Genomic DNA, 15,605 nt, shown 5'->3' with positions numbered 1-15,605 from the left:
CGTGGGCGTAACCTCTTGTAATGCACTACAACGAAAAATGCCCCCACTTCCCCGAATGGAATCGTGAGAACACGGGGGAGGGGATGCAGAGAGGAGAGAGAGAAAAGAGAGAGCGAAGCAACGGCGAAGCACTGCGCCTACCCTCTCCTAACTCTCTCACACAATGTTCCCTGTTTTCTAGGGGCGAGGATAAGTGCGCGCACCCGCAGCTGTCGCTATAAGAGAGGGAGTGAGAGCGGAGAGATAACACCTGCCAGTGCGCGGACACCACCACCGACAACGCTGTATGCCTGACGTAGCCCGACTAAGAAATACATTCTTATTTAAAAAAAAGGAACATTTTGCGGCATGTTTCTGGAAGGGGCCCTGGCAAAAATAACCAATTATTTTCCTGCGCGTACAGATGGTTATAATAACTCAAATATTTCATTGACGAAAGGTTTTTGCATAGTAAAACGCTAGAAAATTAACAAAAATGACCTAATCAGCACCATTTTGAAGTGTTAGTGAAATCTTGTGAAATTTTGTTTCGAGGGCTGATTTTGAAGCACTCTTTCACTGTTTCAACGCTACTTCAAGGAGGGCCCTTGGCTGTAGCTCATTGCCAAGTTTTTTATTGGAATGATGAGATATAGTGTGTTCAGTGTTGTGCATTAGTACGTCGTCTTATACAAAGCTTAATTGCAGAACTTCGTCCCAGATTACAAAGGCAATGCCCACGCGACTAGCATTGCGCATCGTTGGCATTTCCCGGTCATCCATCTCTCCTGCACAGAATTCGTTTCAGCTGTCTCCAACAATACGCACCCGCACTTCTCCTCGGGATCATACCGGAATTCAGCCGTCGGGTGGTTTAAATTAAGGAACGGGGCACTTCCTAACACCTTCCACATTTGACTTCCAGCATTTCCTGGCAGGAAATATTCTGTCATTAAGACGTCTCCTAACCGTCCATTGAAGTTCACGCGCGTGCTCTGAGAGCCATAACTATTGCCAAAGTTCGTTGAATGAGGCGCCTCCTTCGGCATCCTGCGGCGTTAACTCAGAGAACAACCATAGACTGGAGCAATCGGGCCGTCTAATCCGGCCGCCTCGATTGAAACTTTGGCCCACTATAAAACTGCATGCATATGAAATCCAGGCGAAAAAAAAAAGTGAGTCAAGAATGGTTGTTAAAAAGGCAGGTTATGGTATTTATTTCGTCCTGATGTCGAAAATCATCTGACACAAGACGAATTAGCGAGTATAGACTGCCCTAACACCTGATTAATAGCACACGATTGAAAACATTTGTATCTGACATGAACTGAACTTCAATATTTTCGACTTTAATTGAGCTATGTCAAGAAGAGCAATGACGGATAGCTGCCCCAAATTCTTACTGCACTCTCTATGCACTGCCCAGCCACCCCTCCTCGGGTCTTGAGAAGAAATAGTATGTGTAACTGAATGAGTTAATCCACAAGTAAAAAATAAATAAATAAATAAATAAATTAATTAATAATAAAACATTTGTAGGTGGTGGTCACTATCATTCATGCTTTTGAGAAAAAAAATGAATTAAAAGTCGGAGTGTTAAATCCATGTTTTGATTTATGTGTATGCACTCAATAATTGAAATCGACTTCTGGTAATTTCATACTTCATGCATGTTTTTTTTTGTTTTTAGCCAACACAGGCTCTAATCAACAATTTCAAGCAATAACCACCCGTCGTTCTGCAGACCGACTCTGCAACAAGACGGTGATACTTCCTACTGTTGACTTTCTATTGGGGACTCTGATGAAGACAAGCTTTTTAATTACCACCTAAATCTAAACCTGAACGCACTTTCTCATATAAGAAATGTTTTCCAGAAGCTCGAAGTTCAAGGCGATCCCGATTTTTTTTCCCGCAGCCACACTCAAAATATCCGGCATTCAACATCCTGTTTCAAGGCTCGGATCCAGTCATGAAAGAAAACGATTGCACTGACAACACAGGAGTTGAAGATGGTTGTTAAGACAAAAAAAGAAGCCTCATGCAGGTGATGTTACATAATAAAATGAAGGCGTGACGCAGTGCCTACTGTAGTCCTGCAAAACGCTAAGCCATCTCACTCGAATTGAACACGCAATTCTAGCTTGTAGGTTATGTGGTGCTCATTCGTTGTTCATTGTAAACATCGTCCTCTTTCAACCTATTCTACTCAATGCATTACGTACTCATCCAAGTGTTACACAGTGCCTGCTTTTTGCTGTTGCGACCACTTTTGACGTGAACGTGCAAAAGCGTATCTATTTTTATAGTTTAGGCAGGCCTTTCATGAATATTAGAATGGCCGTTGCCTATTCGCTTCCTTTAAGATGCAACTTAACATATTGCACTGCAGTATCTAAGTATGCTGCTGTGCGTAGTTGATCGGTGCTCGTTTCCTATCTAGACAAAATCTTCTTTGGCGAATTTGATCAGGAACTGCGAAGTATTCCAAATAAATGAAAACACTGTGATTTGCATGAAACTCTTTGTTTCCCGGTTGTTTCTGAAATAATTTTGTTTCGCTTTCAAAATAATGTTGTCGTACAATGGGTAGCGTTGACAACAATAATAATAATAATCTGATGCTTAGTAGCAGGCTAAAACATTGATTCAGGCCGACCTTTTATCTTTTTTGTAACAATAAAAGTTTCTCTCCCTCTCTCTCTGTGTGTCTCTGTTCGCGGCAGTTGCTTAAGAGGTCATCGAGCGACAACAGAAAAAAAAGGCACAAGGAAAAAGACTTTCCTTTATCTTTCACAAATGAGAAAACATAAGTTGGGTGGTACAACCGGAAAGCTTCTCTGCTTGTACAAAATGGGGTCGAAGCATCAGAGGTTCTGCAGAACGTCATTACTGCAACTCCATCTTCACTCTGTCACACTGTATAAATGAACCTCGTGTCAGATGGCAGACCACTGTAATTACCTCCGTGTCTCCATCACCGTTCATCGTCTTGTCTCTTCCTCCTATCAGACAAGGGGCTACTATAGTGGGTACACGATCACAGCTTGCAGCCCTCTAATTCATCTACGTTTTTTCTTCATCCATTATCTGGCGTTATTGCCAAAACAATATATCAGATTACGTGGCACATGAGTATATCTTGTGCTCAAACGCTAAGACAACGCAGAGTAGAACAAACTGAAGTGTCATTCAAAGTATTATTTGTAGCTAAATATGAGTGCCCAGACATCCACAAAATGCCCTCTTCCATTTCACTTTCTCTTATTCATTGGTGTAGATTTCAAGCACTGTCTGTGTTGGTTGTTTTGGTACCTGTTCAGAAGATGTTTTAGAGATTCACAACACATACGCTGTCATTAACTGCGGTATAGGCTACTGCGTAAATAGGGGGGGGGGGGGGGGGGCATGCAAATACTCGAAAACAGTTGATTGAAAATCTAATAGCAATTTATTCAATTTTGTACTGAATACAAATCACGCATATTCATTATAACAAATGTTTTTGAATAGTTCTAAAATCACAGTCTCCTACGAAAAAATCCCAAGGGAAAGAAATGTCTAAAGAGGGAAGCGTAATCAATTTCTGTCTTTGTGTCCTTATAACTGAAGGAAGGGACTGCGGCTGTTCTAAGCTTCATAAGTGAAATGTTTTCACGTGTGTGCACTAACAACAAGGGAACCACTTTTTGTGTCAGTGTATATTGATTTTGCCGACACATAGTTTGCATGAATGGTCGGCTGCTTTTTGTGAGAAGAATATTGTGCTAGTGTAGAACGCATACAGCACTTCAATACGATGCCAGTTAAATATGACAAATATTAACTCTATTCAAGCACGATGAATTGCATCGCGGAGGCGACAAAGCGTCGAAGTTAAACGCTTCTCCATTATCCCTCTAACGAAGCGTAGCCTGCATTCATGATTGATTGATTGATATGTGGGGTTTAACGTCCCAAAACCACTATTTGATTATGAGAGACGCCGTAGTGGAGGGCTCCGGAAATTTAGACCACCTGGGGTTCTTTAACGTGCACCCAAATCTGAGCACACGGGCCTACAGCATTTCCGCCTCCATCGGAAATGCAGCCGCCGCAGCCGGGATTCGAACCCGCGCCCTGCGGGTCAGCAGCCGAGTACCTTAGCCACTATACCACCGCGGCGGGGCAGCCTGCATTCATGTAATAGGCACTTTTATAATATGGTAAAACTGCTGATTATTCGTTATGGACTTTACGTAAGTTGCTAAGTGCCACTTCGCTCATTTCGTTTAAGCGGAAATACGGGTCTCATCACCTTTCTTAGGAAGCATTTCCTGAAACGTACACGCGAAGGTCATTCGCACAAGCTGCCTCGTATTGCAAAAGCGGCCTGACAGGTCGTAACTATAACAAATGGCATTTCATTAAAGCGGAGTGACCTTCAACTGTGGAACGTGTTCGGTACTTTGCCGGCTATTCATGGACATTTTTGATCATGCAGCACAGGCAACTGTAAAGCACTGCTGATCTAATGCCTAGCTGAGAAGTAAAAAATATCATCAATGCAGGAAGCTACTCAAGGTCAAGAAACGCTGGACGGCGTCAGACAAAATATACGCATAAATTTCAACCCTTCAGGCATCCTTTGAAGAAAGTGGACCGTTTCCCAGTGAAAATACAAGCAAATTAAGTAACACTCGAACAAGTTTTAGAAGAGAATGAAAGCATTAAGACATGTTTAAAAGAAGCACTACGCTACAGACAGCGGAGTCGGAACAGAGCCAACGAGACCTGGACGGGTGTGGGAAACCTAGCAGCAGCTAAACAGGCCAGGCAGCTCATGCCTCTTGCAAGACTGTCGACGCAGCTGCAGCGGTGGGTCTTCGCTATAGATACAAACATTCACATGGTTTCAAATCGATTTGCCTTTCACACCCCGAAAGACAAAGCGATCTCGTAGTGATCCTTTGTTTTCCTCCGGAATCTGTGAGCACCTGGGAAGTTTTCGCACCGTCTCCGTGATTGGAAGCATGGAAAGATTCGGCACCTCCGGTAGTTTTGCAGTGCTTGTGGTGAAAGCCCACCACTGACCTGTGATGTCACGTTGTGACGTCACTATGATAGTTAATAGCGATGTCCTGAAGTTCCCAGAAGTGATTGTGCTCAATGATTACATGATTAGTTCGTAGGAAGATGTCGTCAGGCGATGATCATCTTCTGTATCACTCGCGGCGACGACTCCGCCGGCCACTTTTCGCGTTTCGTGGGGTATGTGTCTAAGGCTTTCACCCTAAAATCTTTGGAGAGGATTCGTCGACAGAGTGAACTTTCCAACAAGCACACACGTCCTTGTCAAGGCAGCAATCTGCCTGGACGGGGAAAAAACCTCGTCGAAACGATAACTCCAGAAACACCGTCAGTTCAAGCATTTCCGTTTTTTTTTGCCACCTTTACCAGACATACCTCTCAATAACTGAATCAAGTACATTGAAGCACTGAGCCAAGAAGTACGTGAGAATTTAGCAAAAATATTTAGAACGTAATATTATTATCTCGTTCCTAAACGAGGCTTGGGACCGGTATTAGAATTTAATTGGCCTCTTTCCCATCGTTGATAAAATTTTCAGTTACGTGGAACAACTACTAGCCTTTATTTTCCCCAAATTATGATGGCACGCGCGTGTCTCATGCATTGCAAGAACGCACTTTCCGAGCATAATAATCTCTACTATGAAGAAACTGCATTCAAGAACAATTCACTCTCGCATTGCAGGCTCGTTCAACATAAGAATATCCTTGATTAACTCCGTTACGAAATGTACAACGATAAAATTGATGGAGTCACCAGTGTTATTTTTTGCAACTTACATCAGGGTAATCGTTTTCCGGCTTCGCTCTCCATATGCCCCTTTCCTTTCACTTTAACACTTCTGTCTCGACCTTTAAAAACTATAAAGATTTCGCACTCTCCTGGAGTGCATTAGATATTCAGGCTTTTCATAGCGTTCGTGTATATGCTGCTATATGATGGCATCAAAGTAAATTATCACGTTTACGTTCTGAACAAGGACGGGTTAAAGGGTCAAGCTTCACACTATTGTGAATCAACCTGTTTCTAACAAGAGGTGATCATCATCATCATCATCAGCCTGACTACGTCCACTGCAGGACAAAGGCCTCTCGAATGTTCCGCCAGTTAACACGGTCCTGTGCTTGCTGCTAGCAATTTATACCCGCAAACTTCTTAATCTCATCCGCCCACCTAGCCTTCTGTCTCCCCCTAACTCGCTTGCCTTCTCTGGGAATCCAGTCAGTTACCCTTAATGACCAGCGGTTATCCTGTCTACGCACTACATGCCGGGCCCACGTTTACTTTCTCTTTTTGATTTCAACTATGATATCCTTAACCCCCGTTTGTTCCCTAATCCACTCTGCTCTCTTCTTGTCTCTTATGGTTACACCTACCATTTTTCTTTCCATTGCTCGCTGCGTCGTCCTCAATTTAAGCTGAACCCTCTTTGTAAGTCTTCAGGTTTCTGCTCCGTAGCTAAGTACCGGCAAGATACAACTATTATATACCTTCCTCTTAAGGGATAGTGGCAATATACTTGTCATAATTTGAGAGTGCTTGTCAAATGTGCTAGTCAAGAGGTGATAGTCATACATAATTTATTCCCAGGAAGCCAAGTCAAGAAAGTATTCTGTTATGTATGGACTATTTCTTGGTCTTAAATTGTAGTGCCTTGGTGCTGGATTTTTTGTTGCCATCAGTTGTTGAATCTTTGAAGAGTGTGTCCCTCTGGTCAAAAACAGCAAGTTTAATATCCCCCGTAATCATATTTTCAGCACGTACGAGCTAGACTCGTATAATCGAAATGTTCCTTCTTCGGAGTTCCTTCTGCTATGCAATAAAAAAAAAAAGGCCACAATTTCGGCACAACGCTGCAGTGATTATTTCGACAGCAACACATTGGCTTGTTACACGAAGTAAAACTAGGAGATTTCGAAACCATACAAAACATAGTGAACACAGTCGATTGTGCTTCAATTTGCCTAATGCAATTGAGTGAATAGTTCAGTGCGGGACATCAGACAGTAGGCGAAGTCCCAGTGTGGTATCGAGAAGCTCAACAAGCCACTGGTTTTCACGTCGAAGCACATCAACGTTGAGGTCCCGATTTATTATCACGGGCGAATGCGGCAGGCACACCATACGGAAGATGCGCTGCAAGAAGTTATTGACGTCCGTCCACGAGGTTCCTGGTGAGATGTACACTGTTGCGACGACAAAGCCGCACCACGTTTTAACGGTGCAAGCGACACGACAACTCATATGAAACAGCGAGTTGAACTTGGCATCCTTAAGTGATAGTGGCAGTGTGCACTTTGAAGGGAACTGAATTCATAAGCATAACAAGAGCAGCAACTTCCAGAGTAGTTTTGGACATCATGCGAAAATTTTTTTTTCTTGCTTCAGAGTTGAATGAAGCGAAAGGCGTTTTGGAATGCATCTTTGGTCCAACTGTATGTGCTTTAGTGAACTAAGCCACCCATAGATCAAGCCATTGGACACGTCAACGTACAGGAAAGCATGTATGACTTGTCGAAACAGAGTACAAGATTTGGTCAAAAATGTTTGTTTCCACTCACAATAAGACAATGCCAAATTGTGTATGTACATAGGCCACTATTAGTGTGTTGGACAGTACGAGACGGCGTGGCTTAGTTGGTTAATGCAGCGTGCTGAGGAGCAAGGGGTCGCCGGCACAAATTCTCGGTGGGTGCCTTAGAACCTTTTTCTTCTCATTTATTTTTCAGTGTACATTGACATCCGTACCCGGGGCGTGACGGCGACAGCAAAAACCAGCCGAGAGTGCCCATATAATTGTTATCACAATACAAAGTTTTGTTGCCTTATTAAACACCAGCTTTCAGGCGTAGGTTACTCGCCCATATCACTGTTGATTACGTACCTGTATCGCAATCCTTACAAAAGTAAAGCAGTCTTCGATGGGCAGACATTGTAGCGCATGCAGTGTTATCCCTGGGTTCGCTATGACATGCGTGATTTCCTCCTACCAAGACGACCACAGATGGATCACTGTGAAGGCAGGTGGCCTGGCATGTGGAGAATCCCCAGGCATACGAAGACAACATCAGTCTAATCAAAGCAAGAGTTGTCTTTCCTGGAAGAGGCCAGTGAAAATGGCGGATGATCATTAGGAATTTTTTTAAAGTGCAGTTTCGCACTTGCGCACCTTATTTTTTAACTATTCGTGTGAAGTACCTTGTCGTCTTCGCGTTGCGCTGCCCTAATGAAACATTTTTTTTATTTTTTATTTATTTATTTGTGAAATACTGCAGGCCAAAAAGGCCCAAGCAGGAGGGTACAAACACAAACACAATATCAGTACATGAGTGACACAGCTTCACTAAAATACATCTGTGTAAGAGGAGAGCGAGTAGAAGAAAAACATCATAACAAAGAAAGCACGCGATCAGTACATGAGTAACACAGCTTGACTAAAATACATCTGTGTAGGAGAAGAGCGAGTAGAAGAGAAACATCAAAAAAAAAATCAAGCAATATTGGGAGGGGGGGGGGGGGGTCAAGATTCACAGAATTAAACATTATGTTCATCAAGATTGAAGGTTTGGAGGAAATCAGAAGGCAAGTTATTCCATTCTGTTACAGTTCTTGGAAAAAAGGAAAACTTAAATAAATCTGTCCGCGCAAAATACGGAGTTAAGGATCGGACATGAGAATGACGAGTTTGCCTGGTCGAAACTGGGGTAACGTAATGTGATGGGTCTAGCCCAAGTTTATTGTTAATTAGTGAGTCCGAGAATTTTAGACGGAGAAGCTGGCGCCGCGATTGTAGCGTCTGGATTTCGTTATCTCGCATTAGTTCCGTAACTGATGTACCACGACCATACTTTGAGTAAATAAAACGCACTGCTCGTCTTTGAATCTTTTCGAGGGAATATATGTTAGACTTAGTATGCGGATCCCATACAATACAAGCGTATTCAAGCTTTGGACGTATTAAAGTGTTATAAGCTAATAGTTTCACTTGCGACGGGGCGTCTCTGAGTTTGTGCCTTAAAAGACACAGTTTACGGAAAGCCGATGACGAAACATCGGCAATGTGTGCATTCCAGGACAACTTATTCGTTATCGTTATACCTAGGTATTTGTATTGACTGACTTCTTTCAAGGGTTGGCTTTTGGAGGAATAGGAAAACTGAAGGGGATTTTTCTTGTTAGTAATTCGAAGGCAAACAGATTTATCGAAATTGAGCACCATGCCCCATTTGTTACACCACGAAAGAATATTGTTAAGGGCAGTGTCGAGAGCAACCTGGTCATCTGGCGATTGTACATCTGTGAAAATAATGCAGTCGTCTGCAAAAAGTTTTATTTTAACCGGATCAGTAATAGCATTAACAATATCATTGCAATAAATTATAAACAGCAGCGGACCTAGAACACTACCCTGCGGTACGCCGGTATCTACTGGGAGATGAGGTGATGTCTGTCCACAGACGTCGACATACTGTTTCTGGCCGTTCAGGTAAGCAGACACCCAGGATACTAGGTAGCTTAGAAGCCCTGTAGTCTGCAATTTCTCGATGAGCTTGTTATGGGGAACACGGTCGACATTTTGACAGCCATTCAGCCGCGCGTTTATAAACATTCCTGTCAATCAATTTCCAAATGACGACGAGCATAGAAATTTAGAAGCTAGCGAAGACGTATGGAGGATCAAATGACAATAAAAAGAAAAAAATCGCAGCATATCCACGAAGTGAATGATGATCAGTGGGGCGAGGCGTCCATCTTTCTGTTCGTTCTTGCTTCCGTCCTTTCATGTGTCCATCAATCCGTCCGTGCATCAGTTCCTGCGTCCGTCCGTGTTCGCGTATTCATCCATCCGTGCATCCGTCAGTGCATCCATTCCTGTGTTCCTCCGTGCGTCCGTATCTGCGTCTGTTCGTGCAATCAATTATCCATGCGTCCGTCGATGCGTCTGTCCATCTACTGAACACTCCAAGTACCACAATCTCGCATATCTTCATCATATATTCAGCATATATAAGTACCGCTATCCAACGCACATTCCAAGGACTAAACAAGAGGTGGCACTCGCGCGCTTTCTTACGGCCTACGCCTCGTGTCTACTTACCACCTTTCACCGCCTATAGTTCATGGTTATATACTAGTTCACTATATTTATGGCACTGCGGCGCAATCCTCACCAAACCTTGCTAAAATTAAGGAGGTTACGCCCAGCGATTTTAATATGGCAACCCTATCTGGTCAGATAGTGCTCAAAGTGCTTCCTTCTGATAATAGTTTCTTTTAATAAGCATCAAAATGAAGGCAAACTTTATTGGAGATTAAGTCTCCAATACTCGTCTCTGTAAGTTTCTTCACCAGAAACAACTATTTTTTTTATTTATGATCAACGTACTCGGGTTTCCTCCTTAATTCCGGCCGTGGAGGTCCGGCCGTGGAGGTGGCTGCCTACTACTACTACTACTACGACGACTAATACTAATACACACATCGCGGACACAAGAACCACAGCTTAGAAAGCTTCGCCCCCCAAGATCTTCCACAGTGTCACTGACAAAGCACTGCCGACAAGCGCAAGGTAAGACGGCATGTAGGTTGCCCTAGCACTACCTTAACTTGAGGTATCACTAAGGAAAGCCTCAGTGAGGGAACCTTATAAAGCAGCATTCCAAAAAGCGTGACTAGGCGACCTTAAGCAGTGAAGGAAGCTGCACAACGTAACTGATAACACAGGCAATGGAGACTACTCATGACGCCACTTCCAGACGGGGTTTCGTTTCTCCTAGCCATATAGAGCTTGCGCTTTAAAACAAATATTTGTAAATTCTCAATGTTTTTTCTGCATTTAGGAGCAGGAATCGTCCATTCGTTTAGAACGACATGTGAAAACTTCAGTGTACTAAATGCACCCCATTATGGGTGAGCCATTAACTTTGTTTAAAAAAACGTGGTTCACAATCTACAATACTTGGTACTCCAGTATGGCAGAGTGTAGTGCCATTCAGCCTATCGAAATACAAGGTCGATAAGGTGTTCATGGTGCATTGCTTGCGGAGCCAGATGCATACATCCTTGTGCAGCTTCCTGTTTAATTTGAGCAGCAGCTGTGGCGCAAGTTTTTTCGACAATATTTGGCGGGAAATGAGCATTGGAACTGAAAATGCTTGCAGCTTTAATAAACAATTACTTAAGGGTTCAAAAACAGTGCCATACCTTTTGTAAAATGTAACTGTTGATGCACTGAAGAGCAAAAGAATTGAAGCTTCTCGCTTATACTTTATTGCACGTGGTTGTGTGCGTGCTGTAAATTTTCTGGGTGTGTCCTTTTGAGGACAGACGGAGGAGGATGGTTCTAGAGAATTCTATGTCCAGATATATCTTACGTAGCTTATATGCACACTGAAAGATCTACAATGATGATCATGTTAATGTACAGTGCAAGCTGTTATATACAGCGAAAATAACTTATTTGCGTATGCAGCGATGTATAATGCGAAAATTGTACAACAAGAACAGGACTTTCACAGTGTAAGGTGCTGTTTTTGCATTAACCTGTGAGAACAGTTTGCTCTCCTGCTCAAGAACAATATTGCACAAAAACGACATGTTTCTAACGAAAAAAAGGAAAATACGCACTGTATTTCACAATGGTACAAGCTCTTTGCCACCTCCTCAATAGCGGAGGAAAGGCATGGACACTCAGGTGTTTTTTTTACAATAATGAATCGCGTAGAACAGCGTGTGTGGAAGGCCTCCTCTCCCAACACAGCTAGTTCTTCATTGAGATGCATAAGCATTACGTTTCTTAAACGATGTAGCAGAGGAAACATGGCTCTTTGAGGGCGTCCTCTCAGGTGGGCCGGTCCCCTCCGCTTTCATAAGACGAAGGCTCCGATAGCCATTAAAAGTTCGACAAAGTAATCCCTGTGGCGAGACTTCCACTGCATACTTATTTGGAACGTAGTGGTAACCATGCGCCAAAGGTGCGTGCTATATACTGTACGTTCATTGAAGACATGGTTCAGCGTTTCGACGCGGCCGCATTTTGGATATGTGGCGGAGGGCGCCCCCCACCCCCCCCCCCCCCCCCAGCCGCAAGGCGGTCGGCCGTTCATAAAACCTCCCAGTTTAGAGTTTAGATCACGGACTTCGGAGGGAAGGGACGTGTTTGTAAGAAACCAACATCTTTTCACGCGGCATTTTCAGCACTGTTCCTCAGTTAGACTTTTAAATGTTATTTGTTCACTCATGTCGGTGGGAGACATTTCTATCAGTTCTTGAACTGGAAAATCATTTCACCATTGTCGCAAAAATTTTATCACATGCGTGCGTTACGCAGGTGGCTGTTCAGCAGCTGGTCCCGTTTCGTTTGGCACGACAAAAACAAAACTGAATATTTTAGTGGCAAAGCTTCTTAAAGCGGCACCCAATCGTCCCTCCTCGTAGTACGTAACATGTCTTACGCTTTGACCTGCAGGGCAGTACCGCTGGGAGATTTCTCCTGTGCGTTGTTGAACAATGAAAAATTCGCACTGTGCGCGTTAACTAAAAGCCGAATTCTCCTGTCTCTCATTCCCCATTAGCAGCCGTTGGCATGCACAATGAGCAATATCTAACAAGAGAGGGTTGCTACGTTATACTCGCTGGGCGTAACCTCCTTGGTTTTATGAAGGTTTAGCGAGCGTTGGGCCGCAGTGCCATGAATACAGTGAACTAGTATATACCACGAACTCGAGGTGGTTAAAGGTGGGAAGTAGAAACGAAGCGCAAGCCGTAAGAAAGTGTGCATGTGACACCTCTCGTTTTGTCCTTGGAAGGTCTGCTGGATGGCGGTGATTCTATTTGCGGAATATATGGTGCAAAGATTCGAGAGGGTTGTATTTGGAGTGTTGACTAGGTGGACGAACAGACACACAGACAGATTCATGGATGGACGCACGAATGGCTGAATGGACGGATGGACGTATGAACGGATGCATTGATGATCACAGGAACGGACACACGGATGGACGTGTGGACGCACGAACAGACGCACGCACAGATGGGAGGATGGACGCATAGATGGTCAAACACACGGACGCATGGACGGACTGAATCAAGAACGAATGGACGGACGGATGCTTCGCCCCACTCTCCAACATTCACCCTGTGCATATGCTGCCATTTGTTAAAGTGCGAAGCATTTTTTAACGAACCTCGGCGACTTTCAGCGTATCTATCTATCTATCTATCTATCTATCTATCTATCTATCTATCTATCTATCTATCTATCTATCTATCTATCTATCTATCTATCTATCTATCTATCTATCTATCTATCTATCTATCTATCTATCTATCTATCTATCTATCTATCTATCTATCTATCTATCTATCTAGCCGCCTACGACTTTTAGCTCTCTTAGCCGTTTCGATAATGACATCGATATCAAACTTGGTATGGCATAACATGACTTTGAAGAACATATTTGACTAGTCATAACATCAAAATTGTGACATGTACGTCGTGAATGTCATTATTTACATTTCATGATCGTGTAGCTCTTGTGGTAGTTTTTTTCTATTGGCATGTTGAAAAACTGGCATGGTATGACTTGATTGCATGCCGAACACAAGCGAGCTACCCCAACATGAAATTTACGGCATGCGTGTCGTTTAACTACATGAATACATGCAACGCTCATAATGCGCTCGCCGCCGTTTCGCTAGCTTCACATGTACCAAACTTGGTATTACGCGATGCGAATTGACGACACAGGTAAATGACATATCCAAATATGATAATCAAGACATGCTTGTCATGTAACAACGTGACTACATACCACACTCATGATGCGCTCGCGGCCGCTTCGCTAGCTTCACATATGCCAAACTTTGTATTACGTGACGTCAATGGATGACGAAGCTATGTGACTGGTGCAAACATGATAATACCTAGATGTGTATCATGCGACAACATGACTGCATACCACAGTCAGGGCGCCAATACATTTTGACGTGACGCGGTGCGCGTGCTCGCCGGCGTTCATATTGTCGCGTCACGCGGGCGTTGCCACGCCAGGGGCCGGTTTCGCCATGTACTCGCAAGCACGCGCCGCGCTGCGTTGCTCTGACAAATGCCCGTTCCAGTGCGTCCCGCGTCCCTCCGTCACAAAAGAGGGAGACGCAGTGTTGTCTGGGTAACGTATCGGCGTGAAATTCAGCATGTCGCATTTCGCACCGGTTGCCGTTGGGCCGCGCTGACAGACGCGTGTCGCGCCGGTCGCGCCTGGCGTCAGACTCTAAGAGTGCTCGCGTTTTGCTAACGTAGTGTCGCTGAGCCGAGCGTTCGCGCGCGTCAACTCTACTTTGGAGTATATGGGGCCCTTCATGATGCGTTCAGGCCGTTTTTCTAACTTCACATAGACCAAATTTGATGTCAACTGGCTCGCAGTCTCACACTGACTGAGTGGAACACACCAAGCGTACGACGTACAAGACTGCAGGAGTTCTACCCTTCACTACAACTCCGGCCTCCACCCAGCCTACATCGACGTGCAGCTTCGCTTCCTATCGCCTTTGGCTGGGAGTTGCTTTCACGAAAGCTTATACCACGTTAATCGGAATTACTGACAGTGCGGTGTGCGATGTTTGCGGCACCGACGAAAATATCGAACACCTGCTGTCCCATTGTCCTCTATTAGCCTAAGATAGACAATTACTTGCCAACGCAATGCAGTGACTGGATGATCGGCCTCTTTCTGTGGAGGTGCTAATACAGCAACGTCCACAAGCCTCGACAGCCCACAAGGCAGTGAAAGCCCTGTTGTGTTTCCTGAGAAAGACAGGCTTGTGTGAGCAACTCTGACATGCGGTAGAGTTCTACACGCTACATTTAAATTACTGTCAGTCTCTCCCTAACCTTTTTTTTTCTTTTCCCTCTCTTCCCTCTTTCTCGTCTTTCTTGTCCTCTTCCTTAATCCCCCAGCGTAGAGTAGCCAACCAGATGTCTTTCTGGTTAACCTCCCTGCCTTCTCCCTTTTGTTGCTTCCCCCTTCTCCTACGTGACGTCAATGGATAGCGGAAGTATATGACGGGTGCAAACATGATAATGCTGACAAGCGTGTCATCATACTACGCTCATAGCGTGCTCGCGGCTGTTTCGCTAGCTCCACATATAGTACTAAATTTGGTATCACGTGACCTAAAAAAGGTGACGAAAGTAACGACACATCTTAACAGAATAATTATGACACGTAAGCCATGTATGGCATCATTTCCCTCCACCTCGTAACATTGGGCTGATTATAGAGTGACATATCAACCTTGCTCATTCGTGCTTCGCATGTAATCGATTCTCTCTGTACGTGGGGTCTGCTTTTTTTTTTTGCAAAAAATTTTTGTATGGTATAGAAAAATATTATTGGAAATTTTCGAACCAATAGAAAGCCAAGGCAACGCATGATGGCACTGCGACTCTGAACAGGCGGCGCCATATTTGGTAGGAATGTAGGGCGCGCGTTTTTCCTTCTCTCCAATACGCTGCCACTAGCTTGCTTACTCGTACAGAGAGCGCGCGCTATGT

Source organism: Rhipicephalus microplus, chromosome 6, assembly GCF_043290135.1.
Source record: "Rhipicephalus microplus isolate Deutch F79 chromosome 6, USDA_Rmic, whole genome shotgun sequence".
NCBI lineage: Eukaryota > Metazoa > Arthropoda > Arachnida > Ixodida > Ixodidae > Rhipicephalus > Rhipicephalus microplus.
Note: the sequence above shows the minus strand (reverse complement) of the source record.